Here is an 11706-nt window from a genome sequence, read left to right as displayed (position 1 = left end):
TGTCTGCATGGCATGCCAGCAACTTTCTGCATCTGTCCCATCCTCTGGAGAATTCAGTCTTCAGATGGGCTCAAGTACTCCTGAGAAACTTGTGATGCTCACAAAGGGATCCACATACCAGTAACCTCAGCCTTATGTTGGAGTTTTGTTAGAAATACACTCCGAATCTATTGAAGAGGAATGTGCACAAAAATAAGATACCTCATAATTTACATGCATATTAAAGCATAAAAAAGCAAGCCCTGGTCACTGCCCTCAGCCATGAACACTTGTGGACATATCTTTCTTTTCTTGGTTTTTAGGTGGTATAACAAGGAGGTGTGCCTTAGTCTATTTTATGTTGCTATAAAAAATGCTTGATATTAGATAATGTATAAAGAAAAGAGGTTATTTGACTCCGAAATTTCAATGGCTGCTAGGATCAAACAGTATGGCATTGGTGTCCTAACACACACCTCTGGCCACATCATAAATGCACAAAAGCATAAAGGTAACTAGTGTAATGCAAAGGGGTGAAAAATGTGGAGTGACCTTGCTTTTTCATGCCAATAGGCCCACGAGAGATAGCACTCCTTCTGGACCACGTAATCCAGTCATAAGTGGGGGGTGTCCCCACGACCTAGTCACCTTCCACTGGGCCCCACCTCTTAAAGATTTCCCCACCTCAACCCTGTATGCTGGGACCAAGCTTCAAGCACAAGACACTTTTGGGAAACACACCATGTCTAAACCATAGCAAGGTGGGAAGATCGAAGGTCCGGAAATGTAGGCCGAACCTGATTTTTTCTCAGATTCTCTTCCATAGGTTTTCAAGAGTGTTACTAGATGTTTGTAACCACATAGTTTTAGATTTAAAGAATGTTAAAGTTTAAACATATCTGAAAGAGGACTGACTCCCTCCATTTGTTTTCATATACGAAGGCCAATAGGCTAAGAACCTTAATAAAAGCCAGATAGCCAATCAGCAGCACAGCAAAGGACAGAATTCAGCTCTCTCCAATTCTAGGCCATTCATTTCTTTTCCTATTTCACTTCTTGGATCTTGTTGGGCAGCGATTTTTGTTGTTATTTCATAAACAAATGTGTACCGATCTTCAGATATCAGCAGGATGGACCTAGACCAGGTCTACCTTGAAATGGCAACAAAAGCAAGACTCAAAACAAAACAAAACAAAAAAAAAAAACAAATAAAAGGAAATTTAAGAGAGAGAGAGAGAGAGAGAGAGAGAGAGAGAGAGAGACTCTGATAAATGTATCGAGTCACACATTCAAAACAGGACAATTCTTTCTCTTAGTCATGATCTTGTAGTATTTGATAAAAAGAAGCAGAAAAAAGGAAATTGCTACATAGAGGAAGAGCTCTCTTTAATCTTCAAGAGAATGTGAAACAGCTATGGCCCTGTCGGAGAGCAGCCTACTGAAGAGAAATAAATATCTCGGAAATACTGACACTGAGCACAGAAACTGGGCAAAACAGCTGAGAAGGGCATTTGAGAGGCATGGAGGGTTGGACTTGGTTGATTCCTAAGGATGGGGCAGATGTGAAAGAGGGAAGAGGTAGAATTGGTGGCAATAGAGGACCCAGTGCACACCAGGCTGACCGAACAATGCCAGGGTCAGTGCAGGACAAAACTCAATAGATACTGGGTTTTGTTGTTAGAAATTTATTATGGAAGTAAAACCCACTGCCTGAACACTGTCCCCAAACATCTGGATGCAGCTCTAGAGTCGTTATCTGTACCTTTTTTCCCCATACTTATGATAACTCCATACTGCTATGGTCTAAATATTTATGACCCCCCCAACCCTCCAAATTTCACAATACCTAATTATGAAGTGATTATATTATAAGGAGGGGTGTCTTGGAAGGGAGAGAGGTCATGAATAACCCTCATGAATGAGAATAGAGGCCCAGTTTAGAAAAATCTTGTCCCTTCTGTCATGTAAGGACACAGTGACAAGGTGCCATCTGTGAGCCAGGAAGTGAACCCTCACTAGACCCTGAACTTCCAAAGCCTTGATCTTGGACTTTCCAATCTCAGAACTATGAGAAATAAATTTCCGTTCTTCCTAACTATCCCAGTTTATGGTATTTTGTTGTAACAGCCCAAAGGGACCAAGATGTGTGATAAAATTTGCCAATATTGTTTTTTAAATTTTTTATTTGTTCTTTTTAGTTATACATGACAGTAGAGTTTATTTTGACATATTATACATACAAGGAGTACAACTTCCCATTCTTGTGGTTGTACATGATATGGAATTACACTGGTCATGTATTCATACAGGAACAGGGGAAAGTTATGTCTGATTCATTCTACTGTCTTTCCCATTCCCATCTCCCTCCCTTCCCTTCATTCCTCTTTGTCTAATCCAATGATCTGCTATTGTTTCCCCACCCCTTATTGTGTTTTAGTATCCACGTACCACAGAGAACATCCAGCCTTTTTCTGGGGGGGACTGGCTTATTTCACTTAGCAAGATAATCTCCAGTTCCATCCATTTACCAACAAATGCCATAATTTCATTCTTCTTTATGACTGAATAATATTACCTCATGTATATACATCACATTTTCTTTATCCATTCGTCTGTAGAAGGGCACCGAGGTTGGTTCCATAGCTAAGCTATTGTGAATTGAGCTGCTATAAATATTGATGTGGCTGCATCACTTTAGTATGCCAATTTTAAGTCCTTTGGGTATATTCTGAGGACTAGAATAACCGGGTCAAATGGTGGTTCCATTCCAAAATTTCTGAGGAATCTCCAAACTGCTTTCCAGAGTGGTTGCACCAATTTTCAGTCCCACCAGCTAGCAATAAATTTTGGCCGCTACTGTACTAAACTAAAAAATAATGATGCTATAAATGAAATGCCAAGGAGGTGCTATTTTTTCCTGTCCTATAACTTCAAGATCTTTAACTCAGAAACACATGTTAAAACCCAGCTCATGTTCTTTGGAGAAGTATAGGAAAAGGAGTAAACAGGGAAAACAAAAGAAAAAGAAAGCAAAAGAAGTTAAAAAGAGTGAGCTCATATATATATATTTTTTAACCAGTGGTAACATTTTAATAACTTGTTAGAAATGGATAGGGCAGCATTTTACATTGAAATAATAAATGACACAATTTTAAGAAGGAAGTGAAAATCAAATGGACGATGGCATGCACATCCCAAGTAAATGTGGCCAAAGTCACTAGCAAAGAAACAGATTGTCACTAAAATGGGAGCAAACAGCAGTTTCCGACTGCTATTATGTTAGCTACCCGTTAATTACATGACACAAATGGACACCACCAGCAAGGGAGGCTCAGGGAAGACGATTCTCGGGTATTTATACTCAAACAGATGGGTTCTTTCAAAGTGACTTAGTTTGCCACATTGCTAAATACATGGCTGAAAAAAATTCACACAGATTTGACTTCATAAATGATCTTCTGTGGTATATTTTCTTTTTCCTTCCAATTGCTGCTAAAGTTTCATCTCTTTCATGAAATTTTTTTTCAGACTATTATTTCCTGGCACATCATCTTTCAACATTTATTCCCTTCAGTTGTGTGATGCACACACGGACACCCACACAGTCCTTAGTTTTGCAGCATTAAAGAAAAAAAATGTCTTTGTGAATCAAATCAAATTGTTGATAGAGATTTACTATGCTTATCATAAACAAGTTACAAAATTTCAGTTAGAGGATGGAATTCATATAATGCCAAATAATTTTAGTAACTATCATTTGTGAAAAGTTTTGATAGCAATTTTCCCTATTTTATTCTTAGTTGTGACTTCGAAATTTCTGTCAGTACACTTTGAAGGGTCACATTGCATTTACAATGATCACAGATTCATTGTGATGTGTAGATATATGTACTATGCTAATGACATGCTCTCATTTTCATGAGTCAATATTGTTGTGTATTACTCCATGAACGACACTGAACTTCTTTAGTATAAATTTATGTTTATCATCTAGTGAGATGGATTCGTTCCAGGAATGTAAGGTTGGTTTAATACCTGAAAGTAAATCAACATGACATAGCATATTAACAGAAAAGGGATACAAATTTCATGATTATCTTTATAGATGCAGAAAAAATCATTTGACAAAATCTAATGTCCTTTTGTGATAAAAACACTGAACAAAGTAGAAATGGAAGGAACTTTCTCAATCTGGTAAATGGCATCTGTGAAAAAATAAATCATGCTAACATCTCACACGAGGGAAAATGCTTTCCCTCAAGACCAGAAATGTTACTGCTTCTGTTATTGCTAAACAGAAATCCCAGGGGAGGCCCAAAAGCCAAACTTGAGTTACATGCCTGCTATTCACTATTTCTGAGAGGAGAAAGGCTCTAGCCATGCTCATTTGGCAGGAGGCAAGGACCAGTCACAACAGGGAGGATACAACCCTTCCAAAAGAAATTTGGGTGCTCTTAGATAGGGGCTAGGATCCCAAATGGCCAAAAAGTCAACCAATAATTGCTTTACAGTAACATTTCAATCTTCTCTTTCCAAGTAGCTTGGCTTTTGCCATGTCAGAATATTTTAATTTATCTTTGATTGTTCAGATATATTTTTTTTAAGATCCTAATTCTTAGGGCTGGGGATGTGGCTCAAGCGGTAGCGCGCTCGCCTGGCATGCTCAGGGTGCTGGGTTCGATCCTCAGCACCACATAAAAATAAAGATGTTGTGTCCACCGAAAAAACTAAAAAATAAATATTAAAAAAATTCTCTCTCTCTCTCTCTCTTTAAAAAAAAAAAAAAAGATCCTAATTCTGAACATGAATGTTATTAAAGACCTGTGGTTCATGGATTTGGATGTAAAGGTTGTATCCTGTTCTTGCCCACAAACCATTCCTTTCCCAGCAGGTCTCATTTACGGTGGCTCTTCCCTTCTACTGCGGGAAGAGCCAGCTCTATGTGCCCAGCTGATTTATCTTCATTTGGTAATCCGTGAACCCATTTAGTTAGAACTTCTAGAATAACTGTGCTCTACTTTCTACACCTTCTCACCATCTGGATCTTCTTTTTTCTTGTTAATGCTCAGGCTGGACATAGCTTGAATCTTTGTGTAAATTGGCTTCAGAAGGCCAGCTTGTCATCAACCAAGCTACCATCCTCACGATTCTCTCCTTCCTCCTCCTCCTTAGCCTTGATTAGCTTCTGTCCCCCAATATGCTATGGAGATAGATGGGCAAGAAATTATCTTCAAACTGTAGCTGGAAAATCTTGAGGAGGCATCAGAATAGTCATTTTGGAAGGCCATTAATTTATTTTAATGATGGTTCCATATCTTAAAACATTGGTGGAGTTTTAAATTTTTCTGCAGAGCAAATTATGTCACAAAAGAAAAAAAAAGTCTTTATAATTATAACTTGAATATTGTCAAACCGATCCTTTGAAAATGTGAATTTAGCTGGATTTCTTCCCCACTAAAAATTTCTCAAAAATTTGCAGGATTTAGCTTAGCTCATCCAGTACTTCCTGCTCCAGGACCTCTATCTGTTCTGCCTCATATTCTACAAACCCCTGTGAAAATCTTTTGTTCCAGGGATTCTGCACTAACAGCAGGTTCTTAGGACACACCTGTGTTCCCTCATATTTTCTACTCTGTTTGTTGGAACGTTCTTCACAAGGGTGACTATCAAAAATCACCTCAGTGTCATGCCCTGGCTGAAGCTCCTCCCGATTGTGCCTCTCACAGATCCATTTCTGTCTTCTCATCTTTGCTTCCATGACATACCCTGAGAATTTTTTGACCAGGGCGATCACACTGTCCTGCAGAATCAGGACAATTATTGGTTTCCTTGGTTTCCACTGCCCTAAATTGTATGGTACTGTATTAGAGTTCTCCAGAGAAACAAAATGAAGATAAAGACACAGATATAGATATAGACTTAGATACAGATGAATAGAAGAGATTTATAATGAAGGATTGGCTCGTATGATTATGGAGGTTGAGGAGTCCCATGACCTGTTGTCTACATGTTGGAGGACCAAGGAATCTGGTGATGTGGTTCTAGATTAAACCCAAAGATCAAACCAAAAGGAAAACTGATGGTATAAGATCTGGGTCAAGTCTGAAGACCCCAAAACTGGGGCTGGTGGTGGTGGGGCTGGTAGTGTCAGTTCCAAACTGAGTCTAAAGATCTGAGAATCAGGAGCACCACGATATTTGAGAGCAGATGATGGATTTCTGAAGCAGAGTGACTTTGCTATTCTGCTGCTATTTTTTCTTTTGTGACATAATTTGCCCTGCAGAAAAATTTAAAATTCCACAAATATTTTAAGATATGGAACCATCATTCAAATAAATTAATGGCCTTCCAAAATGACTATTCTGATGCCTCCTCAAGATTTTCCAGCTACATTTTGTTCTATGCAGGTCCTCAATGGGTTGAATGATACCCACCAGCATGGATTTTCATTACTCATTCTACTGATTCAGTTGCTAATGTTTTCCAGAAACATCCTCACAGACACACTTCCAAAACAACTGGGCATCCCATTACCCAGTCAAGTTCACACATCAGAGTAACTATCTCTAGTGCACTTCATAAAGTTACCTAAGTCCCTACTGCCTAGAGAGGAGAATAAATGTCTTAATATTGCTTTTTCTTTAAATCAACCAGAGCTGAAAGTGATTGCAGTTTTATTATTATTGAAGATGATGATAATAACAGTACTTTTTAAGATTTTTAAGATTAGCTTCAGATCAACCAAATCCATTAAGCATCTTTTAGATTTGACAATGAACCTTCTTCTCTAGAGCTTATCAAAGGCTGAGACATTAAATTAAAAAGAAGAAAAACAAACAGAAGAAGCTTTAAATGTAGTTCCACTTGATTTGCTATTTATTGTGTATTTCCTCTCTGCAAGACACTGGTTACCAACATACTGGGTGCCTTTCACAAAATATCAATTTTTTTTGAACATGGAAACATTTAGCAGGAAATTTTTTACTGTTCCATCTACCCCTGCATAAATGATTCTAATTGCAAAGGTATGGTGGTAAATGCCAAATATCCTAACTTTTAAGAAAGTATCACTCCTTCAATTTTGGTGTTAGCAATCTATGTTACTTTCCTAGGAACAACATAACAAAATACCTTAAATTGGGCGGTTTAGGGGCTTAGTGGTAGAGCACTTGCCTAGCATGTATGAGGCACTGGGTTTGATTCTCAGTACTGCATATAAATAAATGAATAAAATAAATGTCATCAAAAAAGAGTCGGGGGGAACAGTTTAGAAGAACAGAAATTATTGTCTCACAATTCTGAAATCAAGGTGTCAGCAGGGCCAGGCTCCCTTTGAATCTCTAGGGAAGGATCCTCCTCTTCCAGCTCCTGGTAGCCTCAGACCTTGGTTCGTGACAGAATAATTCCTACCTTTGCCTCCATCTGTACCTGGCATTTTCCCTGTTCTCTTCCCATTGTTCAGTCTCCCAACATATATGTCTTTGTTCAAACTTCCCGTTTTTGTAAGGGAATTGTATTGGCTTTGGGCCCACTCTAATGACCTCATCTGAACTTGTTTCAATCTGTAAATAATCTACTGCCAAATAAGGTCATATTCTGAGATGCCATAAATAGGGATTTCAATGTATTATTTTGAGAAGACATAATCCAATCCATAATTATAACAAAGAAGAATAAGGATAATTCTCCAAAAAGGTAATACTTTTCTCATAGCCAACCATATATCTGTGCAAGGCCAGATTTTCTTCATATACTGAAACCAAAACAACATATCATAACAGATTGAAAGCAAAAGCATATATGAGAACTACAGCTGTCTTCTATTAATGTCATTAAAGAGATTTTGAAAATGTAAAACAGTGCTACTGTTCTCATAAAGTTTTTTTTTTAGAAAATATGATTGTTTTGTGAAAATGTTATGCTTACACATAATAGGTTCATCATTGTTCTTTTAATGGAATTAATAAATATTCTTTAAAAATCTTTGTTTTAATTTGTGATATAGCAAATATTGATAGACAAAATATTTTGAGGAGGAGGGATCCTTAGTAATTTTTAAGCCTTTACTTTAGGATTAGTCTTTTAGGCTATTAAATACTATGTATTGAATAACTGTTCAGAATTCTCTGCACTAAATTTGCACTAGTTTTTCTTTGTCTTCTTCTTGGAATCACACCCTATACATGTATAACTAAGAATTTAGCCAAGGTCTCAAATGAACTCCTACAGATTTGGACATTCCTTTTCCAAAAGAGCTCCCTGCTCTCCAGCACTCTGCCTCTCACATTGTAGCCCTCTCAGGCTCCCAGAACTCTGATCTCTGTCTCCAGTTCTGAGATCCTATTGTTCCCCGTTTGCTGCTAGCCTTAGTAAAGGACCCAGGTGGAAAGTCCAGAGACTGCAAGACTCACTGTTTCCTTTCTCTTAGGGATCAATTCCCTTTGATGTATTTTGCAGATTTCTGAAAACAAATGTTTCAAATAATTTGATCAATTTTCCAGTTGTATGCAGGTGTAGGGTTGATTTTCCACCAGTCATTGTGACTTATGCCTTTTATGAAGTTACAACTTACTTCATCTTTCCAACCTTCTGAATTTCTTAACTGGTCTCAGATTATACTTCTGATTAGAAGCAATTACTCTTAACAGCATCAAATAAAACTTATATTTCTTGTATCGATATGTCCAGTTCAATTTGCTTTTGAAACCAAATCACTTAACCACCTCTGTGCTATAAATAAGATGCCCCAAAGGCACCTCATTCTACAGCAGGAAAGGAAGAACTGAGGACAGTTTCTTAGTATGTATTTCAGCGAAGCAGATAAATATTTTAGTGGAATAGTTTGATTTGGAATGAGATCCCAGACACTGGTAGGGAAGTAAAGAAATTGAACAGAGAAGAAAAAGAAGCCCCAATATAGTCTACCTACCACTGTGGCCAGCTAGAGAACTGAGACTCCAGGTAGAACATGCTCTTCAGAGTTATTCTACTATTGGATAAAGCAACTGTGGAATTGAGCTTCAGGTTTCTGTCAGTCACTGGTTGACAGTATTAACTCCCTGGTGTTTCTGATATTTTACCTAAGCAGGTCCGGTGAGTTACAGAGGCCACAAAACATGCTCAGGCAAAGGGAACCTGGCTTCTGGATTTAGCTGGTGTATACAGAAATGGTACTGGATGAGAATATATGAGTGAGGCAAAACCAGCTTCTACTACACACAACAGTTTAGTTGGAGAGTGGTGTGTGCAATTTGATGTAATGCACAACAGTAGATCCAAAGATGAAAGCAATCTCTGTTACGTTCTAAACGCTTAAGTTGAAAATACTTATGCCAAGTAGTGTGCTGTTACAACATTTTTGAAGTTTAAAACAATATTTATATTTTAATATCAAAATATTATTTTCCTAACTCACTATTGATTATTTTGGATTTAGCCATAGTTTTTCTTTATTTTTGACATTTCAGATTAAATACGAAAACATGCTATTATTCCTTTTACCCTTGCCCCAAGCAGTCTGCCTTCAACACTGGAGCCAAAGAGTCCTGTTAAAATATAAAACCATGCTGTTCATCTCCTCTAAAACCTTCCAGTGATGACCAGTAGAACTTTCTGTGAGGATGGAAGTATTCTATGTCTGTACTATCCAATATGGTAGCCACTCACCACAGAGCTGCTGAGCACATGTGGCTGTGGGATGCATGTGGATACAGGCTAACTTATTAGGAGGGACAGTTCCAAAGGCTTCCCAGAGCAATCAGATTAAAAACAAATTCTGCAATGCAATGTCAGGCAAGGCCCCAGGCAATCTGTTGACCCCAACCCCTTCCACATCTCTGACCTCCTCTTCTCCACATTCCTCTGGCCCACTCTCCATTGCTGCCTGGTCTTCCTCCTGCACCATGAACATGAAGGTCTGCTCCTGAATAGGAGTCCTGTACTTGCTTCCTCTGTCGTTAATGTTCTTTCTTTAAATAGTATCATGGCTCAGTCCCTTAGTTCCTTTAATTGCAGTGCTCAGAACATTTACATTTCATGTGCTTATTTATTTAAATCTATGCATTTAAGCCTACCATCCTACTGTTTGTTTTATGTTTGTCTCATCTGTTCTTTGCTTCATTTTTTTTTTTCACTTTCTCTTTCTGTTTTGGGGTTTATTAAGTTTTTTTTTTTTAATTTAATCTCTACTATTGGCTTATTGGTTTACTGGCTCATTGACCTTTTTTTTTTTTTTTTTTTTTTTTTTTTTGTATACCAGGGATTGAACTCAGTGGCATTCAAGCACTGAGCCACATCCCCAGCCCTATTTTGTACTTAATTTTTTTTTAATTTAGAGACAGAGTTTCACTGAGTTTCTTAGTGCCTCACCTTTGCTGAGGCTGGCTTTGAACTTGTGATCCTTCTGCCTCAGTCTCCCAAGCTGCTAGGATTATAGGCATGCACCATTGCGCCCGGCTCATTGACCTCTTTGTTTTATATTTTTATTGGAGCTTTGGTATTTACAACATTCATCTTAAATTTATCACAGTCTAACCTCAAATCATATTATATCCCAATAGTAGTGTACATACAATCATTTACAACAGTATACTTCCATTTTTCCTTCCTGTCCTTTGAGTTACTATTGTCATATATTTTATGGCAATGAAATATATATTATGCATCCTAAAGTACATTCCAATTATTTTGTGCTTTCAACAGTCAACTATTTAAAAAAAGAAAATTAAAAATGATAATTAACATTTTTTATTTACCTTAATTTTTGACACTTCTAGTGAGAAAAGGAGCCTAAATATAGTCTATTTGCCACTTTGGCCAAATGGAAATCAACTAGAAAAATGGAGAATCCTTGTAGAATGTGCTCTTTGGAGTTATTCTATTACAGGGTGAAGGACCTGGGATATTTAGCTACTAGTCTCTGTTACTAACTAGTTGAAAGCTGCTTTGTTCTTTATGAAGATTCTAGGTTTCATCTGGTATCATTTTTTTTTGTCCATCATAAAAATTTCTTTAACATTTCTCATAGTACAGGACTGCTGGTGTCAAATTCTCTCTTCAACTTTTGTTCATCTGATAAATTTTTCATTCTGCTCTCATTTTGCTTGTTCACTATTTCTACATTGACATTTGTTACTTTTTTTTTTCTCTTAGCACTTTAAAAATGTTGTATTGGGACAAATGCTGGAGAGTGATATTGGCTAAATTTTATTGTTATATTACATGCATGTATAAATATGCAACAATAAATCCTGCCATGATGTACTATTATAATGCACCAACCAAAAATGTGGGAAGAAAAAGAATGAAGCATAAGCATTTCCCCTCCCACCAAAAGATGTTGTTTCACAGTCTCCTGGCTTGCATAGTTTCTCACAAAAGTCTGCCGTTATTCTTATCTTTGTTCTTTCCACTGCACATGCATCTCTTTGCTCGGCAGCTTTTTAGAATTTTTCTCTTCATCATTGGTTTTCTGTTATTTGTTTATGAAGAGGCATCATGCAGTATTTTTAATTTATTCTGATTGAGTTGTTGAACTTTTTGGATAATTAAGTTTATACTTTTTACCTAATTTAAAAATTTTTCAGCTATTATTTCTTCAAACATCCTGCACCCCCCTTTTCTGTGACTAATTGCAGATATGTTGCATAGCTTGATATTGTTCCACAGTCGCTGAGACTCTTCATTTCATTTTTCTTTTCCCTGGTGCTTCATTCTGAATACATTCTA

The sequence above is a fragment of the Spermophilus citellus genome (genome assembly GCF_964194105.1).
Source record: "Spermophilus citellus genome assembly, contig: SCAFFOLD_161, whole genome shotgun sequence".
NCBI classification, from domain to species: Eukaryota; Metazoa; Chordata; class Mammalia; order Rodentia; family Sciuridae; genus Spermophilus; species Spermophilus citellus.
The sequence above is the reverse complement of the archived record's forward strand: the minus strand, read 5'-3'. Positions refer to the sequence as shown.